Below are 18,383 nucleotides of genomic sequence, written 5' to 3'. Positions count from 1 at the left end.
ATTTGGTAGTGTATATATGTCAATGCCACTCTCTCACTTTGTCCCAGCTTACCCTTCCCCCACCCCCGGCCATGTCCTCAAGTCCATTCTCGACGTCTGCATCTTTATTCCTGTCCTGCCCCTAGGTTCTTCAGAACCCTTTTTTTTAGATTCCATATACATGTGTTAGCATATGGTATTTTTTTTTTTTTCTGACTTACTTCACTCTGTATGACAGGCTCTAGGTTGATCCACGTCTCTACAAATGACCCAACTTTGTTCCTTTTTATGGATGAGTAATATTCCATTGTATATATTTGCCACATCTTCTTTATCCATTCGTCTGTCGATGGGCATTTAGGTGGCTTCCATGACCTGGCTATTGTAAATAGTGCTGCAATGAACATTGGGGTGCATGTGTCTTTTTGAATTATGGTTTTCTCTGGGTATATGCCCAGTAGTGGGATTGCTGGACAAACATCACGTGTTTGTTGGCAATCTGTATATCTTCTTTGGAGAAATGTCTGTTTAGGTCTTCTGCCCATTTTTGGATTGGGTTGTTTGTTTTTTTCATATTGAGCTGTATGAGCTGCTGGTAAATTTTGGAGATTAATCCTTTGTCTGTTGCTACATTTGCAAATATTTTCTCCCATTCTGAGGGCTGTCTTTTCGTCTTGTTTATGGTTTCCTTTGCTGTGCAAAAGCTTTTAAGTTTCATTAGGTCCCCTTTGTTTATTTTTGTTTTTATTTCCATTACTCTAGGAGGTGGGTCAAAAAGGATCTTGCTGTGATTTATGTCATAGAGTGTTCTGCCTATGTTTTCCTCTAAGAGTTTGATAGTGTCTGGCCTTACATTTAGGTCTTTAATCCATTTTGAGCTTATTTTTGTGTATAAAACTAGGGAGTGTTAGGGAGTGTTCTAATTTCTTTCTTTTACATGTAGCTCTCCAGCTTTCCCAGCACCACTTATTGAAGAGGCTGTCTTTTCTCCATTGTATATTCTTGCCTCCTTTATCAAAGATAAGGTGACCATAGGTGCATGGGTTTATCTCTGGGCTTGCTATCCTGTTCCATTGATCTATATTTCTGTTTTTGTGCCAGTACCAAACTCTCTTGATTACTGTAGCTTTGTAGTATAGTCTGAAGTCAGGGAGCCTGATTCCTCCAGCTCCGTTTTTCTTTCTCAAGATTGCTTTGGCTATTTGGGGTCTTTTGTGTTTCCATACAAATTGGGAATTTTTTTGTTCTAGTTCTGTGAAAAATGCCATTGATAGTTTGATTTGATAGGGATTGCATTGAATCTGTAGATTGCTTTGGGTACTATAGTCATTTTCACAATGTTGATTCTTCCAATCCAAGAACATGGTATATCTCTCCATCTGTTTGTATCATCTTTAATTTCTTTCATCAGTGTCTTATAATTTACTGCATACAGCTCTTTTGTCTCCTTAGGTAGGTTTATTCCTAGATATTTTATTCTTTTTGTTGCAGTGGTAAATGGAAGTGTTTCCTTAATTTCTCTTTGAGATTTTTCATCATTAGTGTATAGGAATGCAAGAGATTTCTGTGCATTAATTTTGTATCCTGCTACTTTACCAAATTCATTGATTAGCTCTATTAGTTTTCTGGTAGCATCTTTAGGATTTTCTGTGTATAGTATCATGTCATCTGCAAACAGTGACAGCTTTACTTCTTCTTTTCCGATTTGGATCCCTTTTATTTCTTTTCCTTCTCTGATTGCTGTGGCTAAAGCGTCCAAAACTATGTTGAATAATAGTGGTGAGAGTGGGCAACCTTGTCTTGTTCCTGATGTTAGTGGAAATGGTTTCACTTTTTCACCATTGAGAACGATGTTAGCTGTGAGGTTGTCATATATGGCCTTTATTATGTTGAGGTAAGTTCCTTCTATGCCTACTTTCTGGTGGGTTTTTATCATAAATGGGTGTTGAATTTTGTCAAAAGTTTTCTCTGCATCTATTGAGATGATCATATGGTTTTTCTCCTTCAATTTGTTAATATGGTGTATCACGTTGATTGATTTGCGTATATTGAAGAATCCTTGCATTCCTGGAATAAACCCCACTTGATCATGGTGTATGATCCTTTTAATGTGCTGTTGGATTCTGTTTGATAGTATTTTGTTGAGGATTTTCTCATCTATGTTCATAAGTGATATTGGCCTGTAGTTTTCTTTTTTTGTGACATCTTTGTCTGGTTTTGGTATCAGGGTGATGGTGGCCTCATAGAATGAGTTTGAGAGTGTTCCTCCCTCTGCTATATTTTGGAACAGTTTGAGAAGGATAGGTGTTAGCTCTTCTCTAAATGTTTGATAGAATTCGCCTGTGAAACCATCTGGTCCTGGACTTCTGTTTGTTGGGAGATTTTTAATCACAGTTTCAGTTTCAGTGCCTGTGATTGGTCTGTTTATATTTTCTATTTCTTCCTGGTTGAGTCTCGGAAGGTGTGCTTTTCTAAGAATTCATCCATTTCTTCCAGGTTGTCCATTTTATTGGCATATAGTTGCTTGTAGTAATCTCTTATGATCCTTTGTATTTCTGCAGTGTCAGTTGTTACTTCTCCTTTTTCATTTCTAATTCTATTGATTTGAGTCTTCTCCCTTTTTTTCTTGATGAGTCTGGCTTATGGTTTATCGATTTTGTTTATCTTCTCAAAGAACCAGCTTTTAGTTTTATTGATCTTTGCTATCATTTCCTTAATTTCTTTCTTCATTTATTTCTGATCTGATCTTTATGATTTCTTCCCTTCTGCTAACTTTGGGGTCTTTTTGTTCTTCTTTCTCTAATTGCTTTGGGTGTAATGTTAGGTTGTTTATTTGACATGTTTCTTGTTTCTTCAGGTAGGATTGTATTGCTATAAACTTATCTCTTAGAACTGCTTTTTCTGCATCCCGTAAGTTTGGGTCATCGTGTTTTCATTGTCGTTTGTTTCTAGGTATTTTTGGTTTCCTCTTCGATTTCTTCAGTGATTTCTTGGTTTTTTAGTAGCATATTGTTTGGCCTCCATGTGTTTGTATTTCTTACAGATTTTTTCCTGTAATTGATATCTAGTCTCATAGTATTGTGGTTGGAAAAGATGCTTGATACAATTTCAATGCTCTTAAATTTTCTGAGACTTGATTTGTGACACAAGATATGGTCTATCCCGCAGAATGTTCCATGAGCACTTGAGAAGAAAGTGTTTTTTGTTGTTTTTGGATGGAATGTCCTATAAATATCAATTAAGTCCATCTTGTTTAATGTATCATTTAAAGCTTGTGTTTACTTATTTATTTTCATTTTGGATGATCTGTTCATTGGTGAAAGTGGGGTGTTAAAGTCCCCTACTATTATTGTGTTACTGTCAGTTTCCCCTTTTATGGCTGTTAGCATTTGCCTTATGTACTGAGGTGCTCCTATGTTGAGAGCATAAATATTTACAATTATTATATCTTCTTCTTGGATTGATCCCTTGATCATTATGTAGTGTCCTTCTTTGTCTCTTGTAATAGTCTTTATTTTAAAGTCTATTTTGTCTGATATGAGAATTGCTACTCCAGCTTTCTTTTGATTTCCATTTGCATGGAATATCTTTTTCCATCCCCTCACTTTCAGTCTGTATATGTCCCTAGGTCTGAAGTGGGTCTCTTGTAGGCAGCATATGTATGGGTCTTATTTTTGTATCCATTCAACTAGTCTATGTCCTTTTGTTGGAGCATTTAATCCATTTACATTTAAGGTATTTATCGATATGTGTGTTCCTTTTACCATTTTCTTAAATGTTTTGGGTTTGTTATTGTAGGTCTTTTCCCTCTCTTGTGTTTCCTGCCTAGAGAAGTTCCTTTAGAATTTGTTGTAAAGCTGGTTTGGTGGTGCTGAATTCTCTTAGCTTTTTCTTGTCCATAAAGGTTTTAATTTCTCCGTTGAATCTGAATGAGATCCTTGCTGGGTAGAGTAATCTTGTTTGTAGGTTTTTCCCTTTCATCACTTTAAATATGTCCTGCCATTCCCTTCTGGCTTGCAGGGTTTCTGCTGAAAGATCAGCTGTTAACCTTATGGGGATTCCCTTGTGTGTTATTTGTTGTTTTTCCCTTGCTGCTTTTAATATTTTTTCTTTGTATTTAATTTTTGATAGTTTGATTAATATGTGTCTTGGCGTGTTTCTCCTTGGATTTATCCTGTATGGGACTCTCTGTGCTTCCTGGAGTTGATTGACTATTTCCTTTCCCATATTAGGGAAGTTTTCCACTATAATCTCTTCAAATATTTTTTCAGTCCCTTTCTTTTTCTCTTCTTCTTCTGGGACCCCTATAATTCTAATGTTGGTACATTTAATGTTGTCCCAGAGGTCTCTGGGACTGTCCTCAATTGTTTTCATTCTGTTTTCTTTATTCTGCTCTACGGTAGTTATTTCCACTCTTTTATCTTCCAGGTCAGTTATCTGTTCTTCTGCCTCAGTTATTCTGCTATTGATTCCTTCTAGACAATTTTTAATTTCGTTTATTGTGTTGTTCATCATTGTTTGTTTGCTCTTTAGTTCTTCTAAGTCCTTGTTAAACGTTTCTTGTATTTTCTCCATTCTATTTCCAGGATTTGGGGTCATCTTTACTGTCATTACTCTGAATTCTTTTTCAGGTAGACTGCCTATTTCCTCTTCATATTTTTGGTCTGGTAGGTTTTTACCTTGCTCCTTCATCTGCTGTGTATTTCTCTGTCTTCTCATTTTGCTTAACTTACTGTGTTTGGGGTCTCCTGTTCACAGGCTGCACGTTTGTAGTTCCTGTTGTTTCTGGTGTCTGTCCCCAGTGGGTAAGGTTGGTTCAGTGGGTTGTGTAGGCTTCCTGGTGGAGGGGAGTGGTGCCTGTGTTCTGGCGGGTGAGGCTGGATCTTGTCTTTCTGGTGGGTAGGACTGCATCCGGTGGTGTGTTTTGGGGTGTCTGTGAACTTAATATGATTTTAGGCGGCCTCTCTGTTAATGGGTGGAGTTGTGTTCCTTTCTTGCTAGTTGTTTGGCATAGGGTGTCCAGCACTGTAGCTTGCCGGTCGTTGAGTGGAGCTGGGTCTTAGCGTTGGGATGGAGATTTCTGCGATAGCTTTGGCTGTTTGATATTATGTGGGGCCGGGAGGTCTCTGGTGGACCAATTTCCCTAACTCGGCTCTCCCACCTCAGAGGCTCAGGACTGACACCTGGCCGGAACACCAAGACCCTGTCAGCCACATGGCTTTTGGGAAGTCTGAGGTCTTCTGCCAGCATTCAGTAGGTGTTCTGTAGGAGTTGTTCCCCATGTAGATGTATTTTTGATGTATTTTGGGGGAGGAAGGTGATGTCCATGTCTTACTCCTCCGCCATCTTGAAGGTCCCCCCACACCCTGTCAGTGTGTTTTTGAGCATATAATAAAGGTTAGACATATTCTTACTCTTGAATAGATTATAAACTAATAAAATCAATGTAATATATCACTTTGGGTTAAATTAGTTTTCTGAGTGAGTCTTGCAGCTGTTTCGACAAACCTCATTCTGAGAACTCAGATCTAAGATCTGAGATTTAAGGTGAAAAACATCCTGGATGATAATTCTTTTACAAATATGCTTAAGCTCAGGTCAAAAGATCCAAGTAGCTCTTATCCTAAGAAGTGATATCTAATTTTCCAGTTTTTAGAGAAAAAGATGATACATTTGGGAAAAAAGAAAGATCTATCCAAAAATCATGAAACTGAAATTCAAAAAATATGGAAAATATAAATTCATGGTTTAAATGAATCTCAAGAATTAGCTAACAAGAGGATGAGTAATTTAGCTACTAGAAGAATAAACTAGTAGAATTGAAACCGAGCAGGAGTCTTTGGGGCCTTCTGAGGGAGAGACCCCCCCCCCCAACCAACCCATGTCCCCCGTCTCTTGTTTGAAAAAAAAGGTTTAGCGTCCTAGGCTTTCCCAAAGTTCCAAAGAGCAGATTTAATCAGAGGAGTGAGAAAATGCAGAAACAAAGAAAAACAGTCAAGCATGACAGAGTAATATTAGCTTAGCCATAAAACAAAACAAGGACCTTTAGTTCCTCCTCAAGGGCTATAGGTAATATCCTGAGCCATATCCTTGAGTTGTTCTGCAGATATTAAAACCCCCACTGGGTGGAACAAGTTAACTGCATGCTGACCACAGGCATGTGGACCCCAGACTGATTGTAACCAGAAGGTTGATGGTTGAGATTCTGGAAACGTCACCCTGTTACCTCCCCACCAGCCAATCAGAGAACCATGCACGAGCTGATGACAGACCCTGTGACCCTCTCCTGCATACTAAGTTTGGGTCTTTTGAGCATGAGCTGTCTGTTCTCCTTGCTTGGCCCCATCTTGGGTGCCTTGCAGTAAACACTGTACTTTCCTTCACCACAACCCAGTGTCAGTAAATTGGCTTTGCTGTGCATTGGGTGAATGGACCCAAGTTTGGTTCAGTAACAGATTTGGAAATTGAGCACATGTATTTTGAGTATAGATTTTATTACAGACTTTTGATACCTCCCATATCAGGTAGGAGGACATTGATGTAGAGATGGACAGTCTGTCACCATCAAAGGTGCAGTTACTAGGAGAGACTGTTGGAGGAAGGTCACAGTTACTGGTTCCCCTGTCAGCAGGGCTGCTGGAAAGTTCTAAGAGCCCAGAGGAAGGGGGCCTAAGGTCTTTAGTGCTCCTGTCTCCCTGCTGATTTCTTATCTTGAATTAAGTCCTGGGGCTTGGGCTTTTCATAGAAAATAGAATTAATTCTTCTCCATAAACTCACAAACCACGAAGAATTCACTGGGGATCCCTGAAGTAGTTATTAATAAGGTACAGGCACCCTGACAGGCACTTCTATCTGTCAAGGTGAGGGGCAGGGCAGGGACCAAATCTGATTTGAGTGCTATTGCGTGGGATGGATCCTGTGGACGACTCATTTTCAGGATGGAAATGGCTCTCTCTTCTCATATCATCCCTGCCACCTCCCACTTCACTCTCGTGCCTGGTTAAACCTTCAACCTGGTTTCCCAGCATATCCTATAAGAAGCTAGCATGGGTGTTTCCTCAAAAAGTCAGCATCCCCGTTAGGCACTGGCTCGGACTAGCTGGCAGCTGTCCATACGGCACTGTGGCTCTGTCTCCCTGCAGCGTTTCAGAGACAGTCACCAGGTAGGTAATCACTGTTCTGCATTAAAATAGACACACAGCAGTGGCGCTCAGTACTCACACGTGTGCGTGTGTATGTGCGCATTGGGGCAGTTGAACATTGCTCTCTATTGCTCTTAAAAGAAGTTTAAAAACTACCTTTGCAGGCTTCCCTGGTGGCGAGTGGTTAAGAATCCGCCTGCCAGTGCAGGGGACACGGGTTCAAGCCCTGGTCCAGGAAGATCCCACATGCCTCAGAGCAACTAAGCCCGTGCACCACAATTACTGAGCCTGCACTCTAGAGCCTGCGTGCCACAACTGCTGAAGCCCACGCGCCTAGAGCCCGTGCTCTGCAACAAGAGAAGCCACTGCAACGAGAAACCCACGCACCGCAACGAAGAGTAGCCCCTGCTCGCCGCAACTAGAGAAAGTGCGCTCGCAGCAACGAAGACCCAATGCAGCCAAAAATAAAAATAATAAATAAATAAATTTAATAAAAAACCCCCCAAAAACTACCTTTTCTGGTAAATACATGCATATTCTGGAAAGTATGGAGACCCACAAAGAACAATATAACCTCTCCTAATTCCCTACCTCAAGATCATCACTGAAGTAGCTTTTCTTCCTTCAGTGTTTAAAAACAATCCTTTACAAAAAATTCCACTGACTTTGTTTAAAAGGATAAAGTGCCTTTTTTCCATCATAACAACAAGCAAACAAATTGCTTGTAGCCTATGGGACCCGTGCTCTCAGGTTGAGGATAATTTTGCAATGGACTGCTTAGGCCTCAGAGCTTCTATGCATACCATATTTCATATGTGGATATTTGTTAAATGGGCATTCATTAAAGTCTCATTTCCTACACTTTATGCCTGTGGAAAGATCACCCTGCCCCCTCCTCCAATTTGAAATAATGTCTTTTTTACACTGCTTCGAATTTGAATTGTCTTGCCTGTGCAAGCATTCATGTGTCCAGGTTGCTGGCTCTGGCGCTTGAGTTCCAGTGTGGTATTTTTCTAGAGACGCAGTTTCTTAACAATTTTGTTTCTCCTGCTCAGGATGATGGGCAGGCAGTCTCTGCAGCAGCAGCCACGGCCGATCAATATCCAGTCCGGTGGCCACTGAGACCCCGGCTCTGCCATGTCCCTAGAGTCCCAGCCCTCCCCTCCCCCCCTTCCCAGGGAGCTGAGGGTCTTGGTTCCAGACTGCCACATGGGGACCTTGCTATTCCGAAGAGGAGGAGAAAGAATGCTGATGAGATGCGTTTTGCCCATAACTGCCTTTTGGGCAATGGTCTTGGAAGACAACACAAAAAACAAATGTAAAAACTGAGAGTGACAGTTGGGATCTCATTAGCTTAGTGGCTGTCACAATATATCCAGGAAAGAGGCAGTGGGCATGTGGCTGACTGTGTCTGAGGAACCGAAACAGCGTGTCTGTGTGCACGCACGTGCATGTGTGTGTGTGTGTGTGTGGTTGTGTGTGTGTACTTGGGCACCTGGAGGTGGCTCAGGCTTTGCCATGTGATTACTTACTTCAGCTTAAAAAAGTTGTCAGTTGCATTGCATCAGGCTTGGTTATTTTTCTTTATGGGTGCGTCTGAGAATATCTTTAAATTTCAGCTTAAGCTTTTTAAAGGGGCATTCCCTGTGAAGAATTAAACATATTATGGCTTTGCTTTTTTTTTTTTAACCTGTGGCACGAAATGCAGACAGCAAATGCCTCAAGTGCAGTATCTTAAGCCAACAGCCTAGATCAAGATGAGGGTATTTCCGAACTCTGGAGGGTACGGGGTCCTGATCTGATCATTTTAAGAATAAATTGTTTCCAGTCTCCGTGGGCCACCGCTGTCCTTCCTTACCCCTGCCAGCCCAGTTCCCAATTTCCAAATCTTCCTATAAAGCTGTTGAGATGAAGCCTGTCACTTGATTGTAATTTCCAACCAACCAAAGTGATTCTAGTGCTGAGATATACCTGCACCTGTTTTCCCCAGACGAAGCTGAGGTTGGTAAACAGTGCGCAGGGCCTTGGAGGTCAGATGGACACAAATGGAGGGAATTTGTTGCCTGAAGATTCCTGGAGTGGGAGCCAGAGTCCTGTGTTCTGGATTCAGCTCTTTTGTAGCTGGCAGGGAACCTCACTGTGTTTGGGCTTGATTTCTGGAGTCCTACTCTACAATTTGATGGCAGTATGATTCCAGTGGAAATATGGCCTTTCATGCAAAAAGAATAAACCCCATAACCCCAGAATTCAGCCAAGAAACTTCTGTGATCTGGGGATGAGACCTGATGTCCCTCTTCTAAAAGACATGTTACAGCTGTTCACTGGCCTCATTCTGTCTTCCCAGAGGCAGTGGCCAGGCCTCTCAGCAGGCTGGATGGAAGTTTATAGAGCCATTCACTAGTTCTGTGCTTGGCTTTTTATTTTTTAATTTTTAAAATATTTGTGCTAGCTTTTCAAAACTGCAAAATGTGGGCTAATAATATTACTTTATCCAATGGTCTGTTGGCTGGTGGGACACTCTTTCTGATTTGGTAGTGCTGCCTTGCTGTTCCCTGTTGTTAAATATTTTGAATATGGCCCGTAACCCCTGAGAACATCTGATCAGACCCCGAGCACATCCCTTCAATAAATGCAATTTTCCCCCTGATTTCCCTGCTGCCAGCAGGAGCTCAGAAAGCTTTCCACTTGTAAACACAGTCATGTTTCATGTGAATAAGACCCCCAAAGCCTGTTAGGCTACATCACTGCTGTGAGCTGAGCAAGACCACAGGCTGCAGGAGACTCAGGAGTCTCTAATGAAGGCTGGATCTGCTGTTTGGATGTTTTCTGCCTTTGCTTCTCCCAGCTGTGCCGATAGAGCTACAAGAAATCCCCAAAACAAACTATTGGTCACTGCTCACTCCACTGCCGCCAAGATAACTGGGAATTTGTGGAGACTAGGTGCTTTCGAGGTTTGGATAGCATTAAGTCATCTTAGCCAAAGCAAAGTAGAAGCTTGAAAATCAGATCCCATTTCAAGCATCACACCCCCCCACCCCCCGAGGAAAGGATTTTTTTCCCTAAGGAAAGGATTGGAGAGTGGCTCATGCACCTTAATTTACCTGGGTAATTGTTTCTATTCTGAGGTTCAGTGGAGCTTTGGAGAGTGAGCTGATGCTGATTTACTGCTTGCACTAGCCGTCCCCAAAGGCTGCTGAGGCACCTCGTTTTCTCCTGTCCCTTGCCAGGGTTGCCATTTGCCTGGTACCACCTGAGGACCTAGGGCTGCTCTACTGGGTTTGGCTCTGCTGCCAGGGAATGTAGGGTGGTCTTTGTGGAATCATGGTTGTCCATGGCAGGTTTGGGATGGGCTAGATTAGCCGTTGCTCTTCACCTCTTATGTGCCTGGGCCCGCCTGCTGCTTTCTCTGATTCTTGGCTTAAGGGCAGGGGTCACAAACTCAGATGCCTACAGGGCCAAGCAGGTAGCATAAATGTGCAAATTGGGCCAGGGGCAAGACAATAGGGAGTAGAGGAGACTGTGGCAGAGATGGGCATGTGTCTCATCAGATAAAGATGTTCATTTTTAGGTAAGTGGTTTAATGTCTTTTACTGAACTGTAGTTAGGCATACCCAACAGAAGATGAGGAAGGTATGAAGGCTGTAGGGGAAGTAACATTGAAACTGGACTGTTATACATATTCAATAACCAACTTCTAGGTATTCAAACTTTAAACACCCCCCACCCAAAAAAACACCCCAACTCACATCTGCAGGTATTTAACTTGGACACTAATTTGCTACTTCCAGTGGAATCTTAAAAGAAAAAGAAACATTTATTCAGCACCTACTATGCACTGGATAATGCACTGGCATTTTAATAAACATCACTTCATCTGATGCTCACAGAAGTCCTGTGAAGTAGGTCTCTTATATCCAATTTTTAGATGAAGAAACTTGGGCACAGTGAGGACAAGTCATTGGTTTGGGGTTGCTCAGCCAGAACGGGGCAGCGTTAGGATTTGACACCCTGACCTCCATCATCAGGTCCAGAGGCTCTTGCTCTGCCCCACAGTGTTGTGGGTTTGTGGCCTCTGTGGCCCTCTGGTCTGTACTTGGGCACCTGGAGGCATCGCTGTTGGGTGTCCTTTGCCTTCCCTGAGGGCTGTCTGCCTGCTCTGGGCTGACCCTCTGACTTCCTGAGGTCCAGGCTCTCATCTGCAGCCCGTGTCCCTGCTGAAGCTGACAGTAGATCCCCATCTGCTCCCGTGGTGGACCTCGCCTCAGCCATCATGGCGCCTTGGGCCTGTGGCTCGTGTTCATCCAGCCTGGCTCGGTCCTGTGGTCTCATTGCCAGTTGGGTCTCCTTGGATCTGGATCCCTCTCTGCTTGGTTTGGGTGTTAGCTACGCCTGGGCATGGACTTCAGCCCATAGACCATGGCCATGCCCTCTGGCCCACCAGGCCCACACCGCAGGGCCCCCACTGGAGGGGAGGGCAGCTGTTCCGCTCTCATTTTGTTAGAAACATGATCTGCCGGCTGTGAGGAGGGATTGGGAGTGACTGTGTGTGTGGAGAAGGGGCAATTCGCTGTTCAGGTTGTCTTCTTCCCTTTCACATATTCTCAATTATAAATAAATGAGAACATTTGGAATCCAGTAAATTTAACACCTCCTCCTCAAGTGCCCCAGAAATGCTTTCCTGTACATGGGGTAAATGAAAAACAATCAGTGGAAAGTACAAGAACAGGACTTTCCTACTTGGCGTGTGTTTTCTTGGGTGTGGACGTTGGCTGCGGCAGACGGAGATTTTTATTTTCAAGCGTGGGTTATAGTTTTGTTCAGAGATCTGTATTTCAGGTTACCTAACTGAGAGAGAGGAGCCATCGGGCTCCTGGGGGAGTCACGTGAGACCAGATTTCACACCCTGGGGTGTCCTGCTCAGGGGTCCCTGCTCTCTGCTCCAATGGCACCATGTGGTTATGTCCCACGGGCATCTTCTGGTGGAAGCGACCTGTATTCTTTTTTTTTTTTAAACGTGATCATCCATTTATTTATTTATTTATTTATTTATTTATTTATGGCTGTGTTGGGTCTTCGTTTCTGTGCGAGGGCTTTCTCTAGTTGCGGCAAGCGGGGGCCACTCTTCATCGCGGTGCGCGGGCCTCTCACTATCGCGGCCTCTCTTGTTGCGGAGCACAAGCTCCAGATGCGCAGGCTCAGTAATTGTGGCTCACGGGCCTAGTTGCTCCGTGGCATGTGGGATCTTCCCAGACCAGGGCTCGAACCCGTGTCCCCTGCATTGGCAGGCAGGCTCTCAACCACTGCGCCACCAGGGAAGCCCCGCGACCTGTATTCTTGTCTCCCCTCTAACGTAAATAAGTTGTGTGCCCTTGGACAAGTTACTAACCTCTCTGAGCCACAGTTCTCATATTTACATAATGAGAATAATGGAAAATTACAGGGTCGTTTTGAAGATTAGATGAGATTAAATCTATAAGGTGTTCCTCGTGAACGCTGAAATGCGCTGAAGCACTAGTTACTGTAAGCATCAAGCCCTTCAGACTTTCAGGCTTGTGTTTGGACATCTGTACCAAGTCGTGAAGTAGGTAAGTGAGTCTTAGCTCCTTCCCACTCCCTCTGTCATATCAAGAAGCCCTGTAGTCTGTGAGCTTGCCTGTCCCAGAAAAGTAATTCCCCACCATGTAAATATTCCTGATCCCCAAACATTCCTTAAATCCTTCATCAAACTCAATTATCCTTCTTCTTCCATTTTCTCTTTTCTTAAATCCACACCTGTGCTGAGCTACGTATGATTAGATGGGATCAGAATAAACTTCTTTGCAAGGATAAATAGTGAGGCATCCTTCCCAAGTATATTTGCCTTATCACCCAAGAATAGAAGAAAGTAATTTTGCTAAATGAATGAATTTCAAATGGTGAAGCAACATAAGTCTGAGACAAGGTTTTGGTGGCAAAAGGAGAGGCCCAGTCTGGTGCCTTGGGGGCCTACCCCCCGGATGGCACCTCTTTGACATGGTTGGTGTGGTGTCATGTTAATTTATATTGAATGTATTTTATGTAGGATTTGAGTTGGCTAAAAAGTGATACTAGAATAAAAGTACTAAGAAATAGTGCAAAGGAAGAAGCAGGATAAATGGAACGTCAAGCCCATGGGGAGAAGCTGAACGCAAGTTTGTGGGCTGTGTGACTGTGAGTTGCTGTGAGCAGGCCATGTGTTTGGTTGTGAGCTTCCTGGAAGGCAAGTTGAAAAGGAAATAACAATCCAGCCATGAGAGAAAAAATTCATCAGTTACTATGGAAGGCAAAGATTTCTCGGTGCTTAACTCCACCCTAGGGCTGCACAGACGATAGGAGATGTAGTCAACAGAAGCCTCTACAACATCTCACAGTGAAATCAAAAGTGGGTTTCTAGCCTCTTGTTTCTTGGAATATGACTTCCAGAACCTGGTGTTAATGGTAGCCTGCCACCTTGGGTCATTGTGGTCCAAATACACAGCTTTCTATGGCTGTATTGACTTTGGTTTGGGACAGTGAGAACTGACGTCACTTACGCTGAGCCAAAGGACACATGATTTTTGAAGGAAACTCCAAAGATAGCCCACAGTGCTTCCTATTGTACCTGGGAAGATTTGAAGAAGACAGGCTGTATCTTGCTCCCGGCTTGAATTTTCCCAGTCAGCCCAGGCATCCCAGACTGGGAGAATCATCAGTCATTGCATGAGTGACATGGAGGCTAAGCTTGGTTTTATGTGTAAAAATGGTCATTTTGGCAAAGGTGGGGGGAAGGTCGTTGGCATGTCAGGAGGAGCTTGGGAGAGCCTGGCTCTCTGACTGAGGTCCAGCCCCTTGCCTCGTGTGAGCAGGTCCGATGGGCATGCTTATAGGTCTCCCCACATCCCTCTGGAGTAAATGCTTGTTCTCAGATCCACTGTGGTTAAGGCAGCGTGTTCACAATGTTGAAGGAACATCAGGCTAATCAGCTCTAAGTGCAGACTAGATTTTTTCCTGTGCATTAATTGCAGCATTTGAACATTTTTTTAAGTAAGCAAAAACGAAGAAATATATTTTTAGTGACTGAAATACCCTTGTTTATTTTGGAAACAATAAATGCAAATGTTAAAAAAATTAAAAAGAGCCCAGTAATCTCCTTCCATGTCTTTGAAAACAACTTAATTTTTTTCCTGCTTCCCCAAGAAATGCATTCTCATTAGACACAAAAAAACTTAAAGATATTCAAAATAACCCATGATTCCACCACCTACAGATAATCATTGTTAACATTTCCTTCCATTTTTTTCTGTCTTTATATCTGTATATACATATCTAAAACTATATATATTTTCATGTTGATACCTATATCTTTATAGGTTAATGGGAAGATTACTATGAACATCAAGCTATGTTCCAGAAGTCTTTTTAAGACTACTGAAGATTCCAGATTCAGAAGTAATATTCCAGGTACACCATTGGGAAAAAACGTGGAAAGATAAAGAGCTGGTGGATAAAATGAGATGGGTATCCCATCTCTCTAGGTGGTCACAAAGCACCGAGCTGATCTCCCTGTGCTATGTGGCTGCAAAAAATAAAATTAAACAACAACAACAACAACAACAAAAAACCCAAAACACTGGCTGAGGTCCACTCTGGGTCAGGGCAGCACTGTGATTTCTATTAACCCCAAGAGGCAGGCTTATGGAGTCAGTGTTCTCAGGATTTAGAGCTCAGGCTTAGGAGCCAAACAGGTCTGAATTTGCATCTTGGCTTTACTTCCTGCTAGTTTCAAGTCTCATTTTTCCTATTTGTAAGATCCATGTAAGTCCTTCCTTCATATGGTTACTGTAAGAACTTAAAGGTGTAATGCACATGAAACCTTATGCCTGGCATACAACAGGCACTCACAAATGGTAGCTCTTATTGTTAGTATTATTCTAAATATGAGTAAACTGAGTCTCAGAGAGGGTCGTGTGCCTGAGGTCACACAGCTAGTAAGTGAGAAAGATGGGATTTGAACTCAAGTCTGTCTGGCTTTGGAGCTCACGTTTTTATATTGCACTAGGTCAATGGCTAAGAAGAAAAGATTACATTTATTTAATAATACAACATATTTCATTTCTTCTTCACCAGATGTCTGTAAGGAGTGATTGCCAGCACTTGGGAGTTCATGTTGGCCTTTTCTGGCAACTACAAGGAAAGTGAAGCATTCTTCTCTCTGTTTAGATGTAAAGTTCCTCTTCTGTAGTGGCAACTACAGCTGATGGCATCTGCAGATGACAAGGGAGGAAGGGTTAATGTGTGTGTTTGTTTTTCCCCAGGAAAATGGCAATGAATTTCATGATTGGGGTGCTGACTACTATTTAGCAATGAAGCTTTTTTTCCCAGTAGATTAGGAAACAGATGTTTTCTGGTCCATTGAGGAATTTTAAAGGCTGGAAGTACTTAAGACTTACTTTTCAGGGCTATTGACCTCGATTCTTGGATTATGATCATTCTGGCTGGGGCCCAGTGCGTTGGAGCTTTTAATCTGCAGAAACTCTTTTGTGTATTTATCCTACTCTGTTCAATGTAACCTTTTAAATCTGTAATTCATGGAAACATAGTTCAGATTTAGGAACTGAGATTATTTATTTTCACTTCTTTTAAGTCTAAATAACTAGTGTATGAGGTTCCTTGCCTGGTGAACTGCCTTGGGATCAGTCTTTACTTAGTTCAGTTGGAATCTTTGACTTTCTGACATTCCCCGCTCCCTTTTGAAGGCAGCGTTTTGAAGTAATAAAAGCAGAATCACATTAGCTAGAACGCATTTAGTTTTATTCTCTTAGTATCGGATAAGTCATGCTGCAGTAACAAAAACACTCCCAAATGTCAGTGGCTTCATACAAAATTTCTTTTCTTGCTCATGCTATTTACTTCTGTAGGGGATTTCTACTCACCATGGTCACACAGTGACCTAGGAAGACAGAGGCTTCACCTGGGATACTTCCATGACCAACATAGTAGTGGGAAGAGAGTGTGTGAAGGGAGTGAATATCTCACTGACTCTTTAAGCTTCATTGGCCAACACAAGTCACGTGGCCAAGACCCACTTCAAGTGGAGCTGGAAAGTACAATTCTATCATGTGCCTGGAAGGAGAGCAGAATCAGAATACATGGAACCTCCTGAATGACTACCACACCTCCTGGGTACCAGACTGTGTTAGGTGCCTCACATATGTCATCTGTAATCTTCACGCCAATTCCGCAAGATACAGGTCCTATTTCCATTTTATAGATGAGAAAACAGACTCAGAGAGGTAAGGTGAGTTGCCCATGGGCACACAGGGTTGGGATTAAAAGCCAGTCTGTCTGATACTAAAATTTATGCACTTATATGTTTCACTCCCTTTGATAGCTTACCCTTGCACCATTTCCCCCAACTGGACATTTCCCACCTGGATAATAATGGTGCTAGTTAATCCTCCTCCTGTGATCAATTTTTGTATGCACTATGATTGTCAAAAATTGCCCTGGGAGGCTAGAAATTGCTAATGGCCCTATGATAGTGGTCCAGCTGGGAGCTCGTCCATTGAATCATGTCTGTAGGGATAAGGAGAGTCCAATGGTCACTAGCACAGAAACAGGGGTCTTTAGGGTCAGTCAGAAGCTGGACAAATACTCTCCTTGGTCATTGGAATCTAGGGACCAGTACATGACTATTACACAAGCTGACACACTGATTAAGTTTACCTTTACAAGGGGAGCTTTGTGTTTTATTTATCTAAATGATAATTTGGGCAAAAAATGTCCTTGGGCATGACCTGGATTGCAGAATTAGAGTAACAAGTGAAGTGCTATCTTTGAAATGATCCAGACCTCTGGTCAGTGGCTAGAAAGAGGTCTCAATCTGGTCTTTTCTGCTGACAGAGAGAAGAGCATTCTGTTGGGCAGCCAGTCTATGCCAACAAACTTACTGATGCCCAAGATCACTTTCCCTGGTTCTCATAATGACTAATGCCAGGCAAATAGTGCCACTAAGGTGGAAGTGGGTGAGTTTTTGGACCTTGAGATAGATCTTGAAAAAGAATTCCTTGCTTGCAAAAATATTCTGAATTATAATTAAATGAATTAGAAATAGTAGATTAGTGTCTCCTCTCTGGTCCTCTACAAGCTCCTCCTTATTTTTTACATATTACTGCTTGTGTTACCTTTGTTAACTTACAGATAAGTAATTGTTATAACTTGCTGACTGAACAACTTCTGTTGGCTTCTCATTGCCTACAGGGTAAAGGTCAAACACTTTAGCAAGGCATACGTAGCTCTCCATGATCCTCCTCCACCAACTGATCAAATATTCGTAACATGCATGTAATGTCATTGTTCAGGAAGTTTCTATATGACAGAGGACCCATTTTCAATTTCCCGCCAGAGAGAATTCCTGCTAAGAGGGTGTAAAGAAAAACTCAGTCCTCCTCCCATGGTTTTCCTTTACTCTCACACTACTCACACTCACACTTCTGACACCAAATGTGTGGGAGTTTTTATTTTTGTTTTCTTCCAGTTTTATTGAGACCTAATTGACATATAGCACTGTATAGGTTTCAGGTGTGCAACGTAATGATTTGACTTACATACATCATGAAATGATTACCATGATAAGTTTAGTGAGCATCCATCATCTCATATTGATATAAAATAAAAGAAAAAGAAAAAGCATTTGTTTTCCTTGCCATGAGAACACTTAGGATTTACTCTCTTAACAACTTTCATATGTAACACACAGCAGGGTCAAATGCGTGGGAGTTTTTCCTCACAACAAGTAATTCTCAGTCACCAGACGGGTGTCCTACAATTTAACACAATTCCAACATTGTCTACCTGGAGACGGTATCAGACCCCACAGGTTAAGGGCTCAGTCCCATGACATTGCTGCCGACTTCAGATGCCAATCACAAGTAGTGGGTCCCTAGGTTGCCCACAACTTCTGTCTGACTTAACTACGAATTGGAGGTTCCCATGACCTCCTCCTCCTTGGATTCAATTATTTGCTAGAATAGCTTACAGAACTCAGGGGAACACAAACTTATAAAAGATGATAAATGATACAGATGTAAAGTCATGTGAACAGATAATGTAGCGCAGGGTTTGGGAGGGTCCTAAGTGCAGGAGCTTCTATTCCAGTGGAGTTGGGGTACATCACCCTCCTGGTACGTGTTCACCAACCTAGAAGCTCTCTGAACTCTGTATTTTCGGGATTTTTAGGGAGGCTTCATCACGTAGGCATGATTG

At 42.3% G+C, this 18,383-nt stretch overlaps 1 protein-coding gene across 5 annotated transcripts in view; it reads left to right on the top strand.

Moving 5' to 3' along the window:
- The window catches only part of FRMD3 (FERM domain containing 3), a 371,558-nt gene that overhangs the window by 145,621 nt on the left and 207,554 nt on the right, over window positions 1–18,383 (top strand). Inside the window, exon 1 of one of the 5 annotated variants that reach the window (XM_068552182.1) lies at window positions 14,518–14,579. The exons of the other annotated variants lie outside the window; for them this stretch is intronic. The gene's annotated coding sequence lies outside the window, so the exon portion shown is untranslated. Of the gene's footprint in view, window positions 1–14,517; window positions 14,580–18,383 lie in introns of those variants that run through there. 5 annotated transcript variants of the gene reach the window in all.

This window comes from Eschrichtius robustus, chromosome 10, assembly GCF_028021215.1.
Source record: "Eschrichtius robustus isolate mEscRob2 chromosome 10, mEscRob2.pri, whole genome shotgun sequence".
Classification (NCBI taxonomy): Eukaryota; Metazoa; Chordata; class Mammalia; order Artiodactyla; family Eschrichtiidae; genus Eschrichtius; species Eschrichtius robustus.
This window is presented reverse-complemented; position numbering and strand designations above follow the sequence as displayed.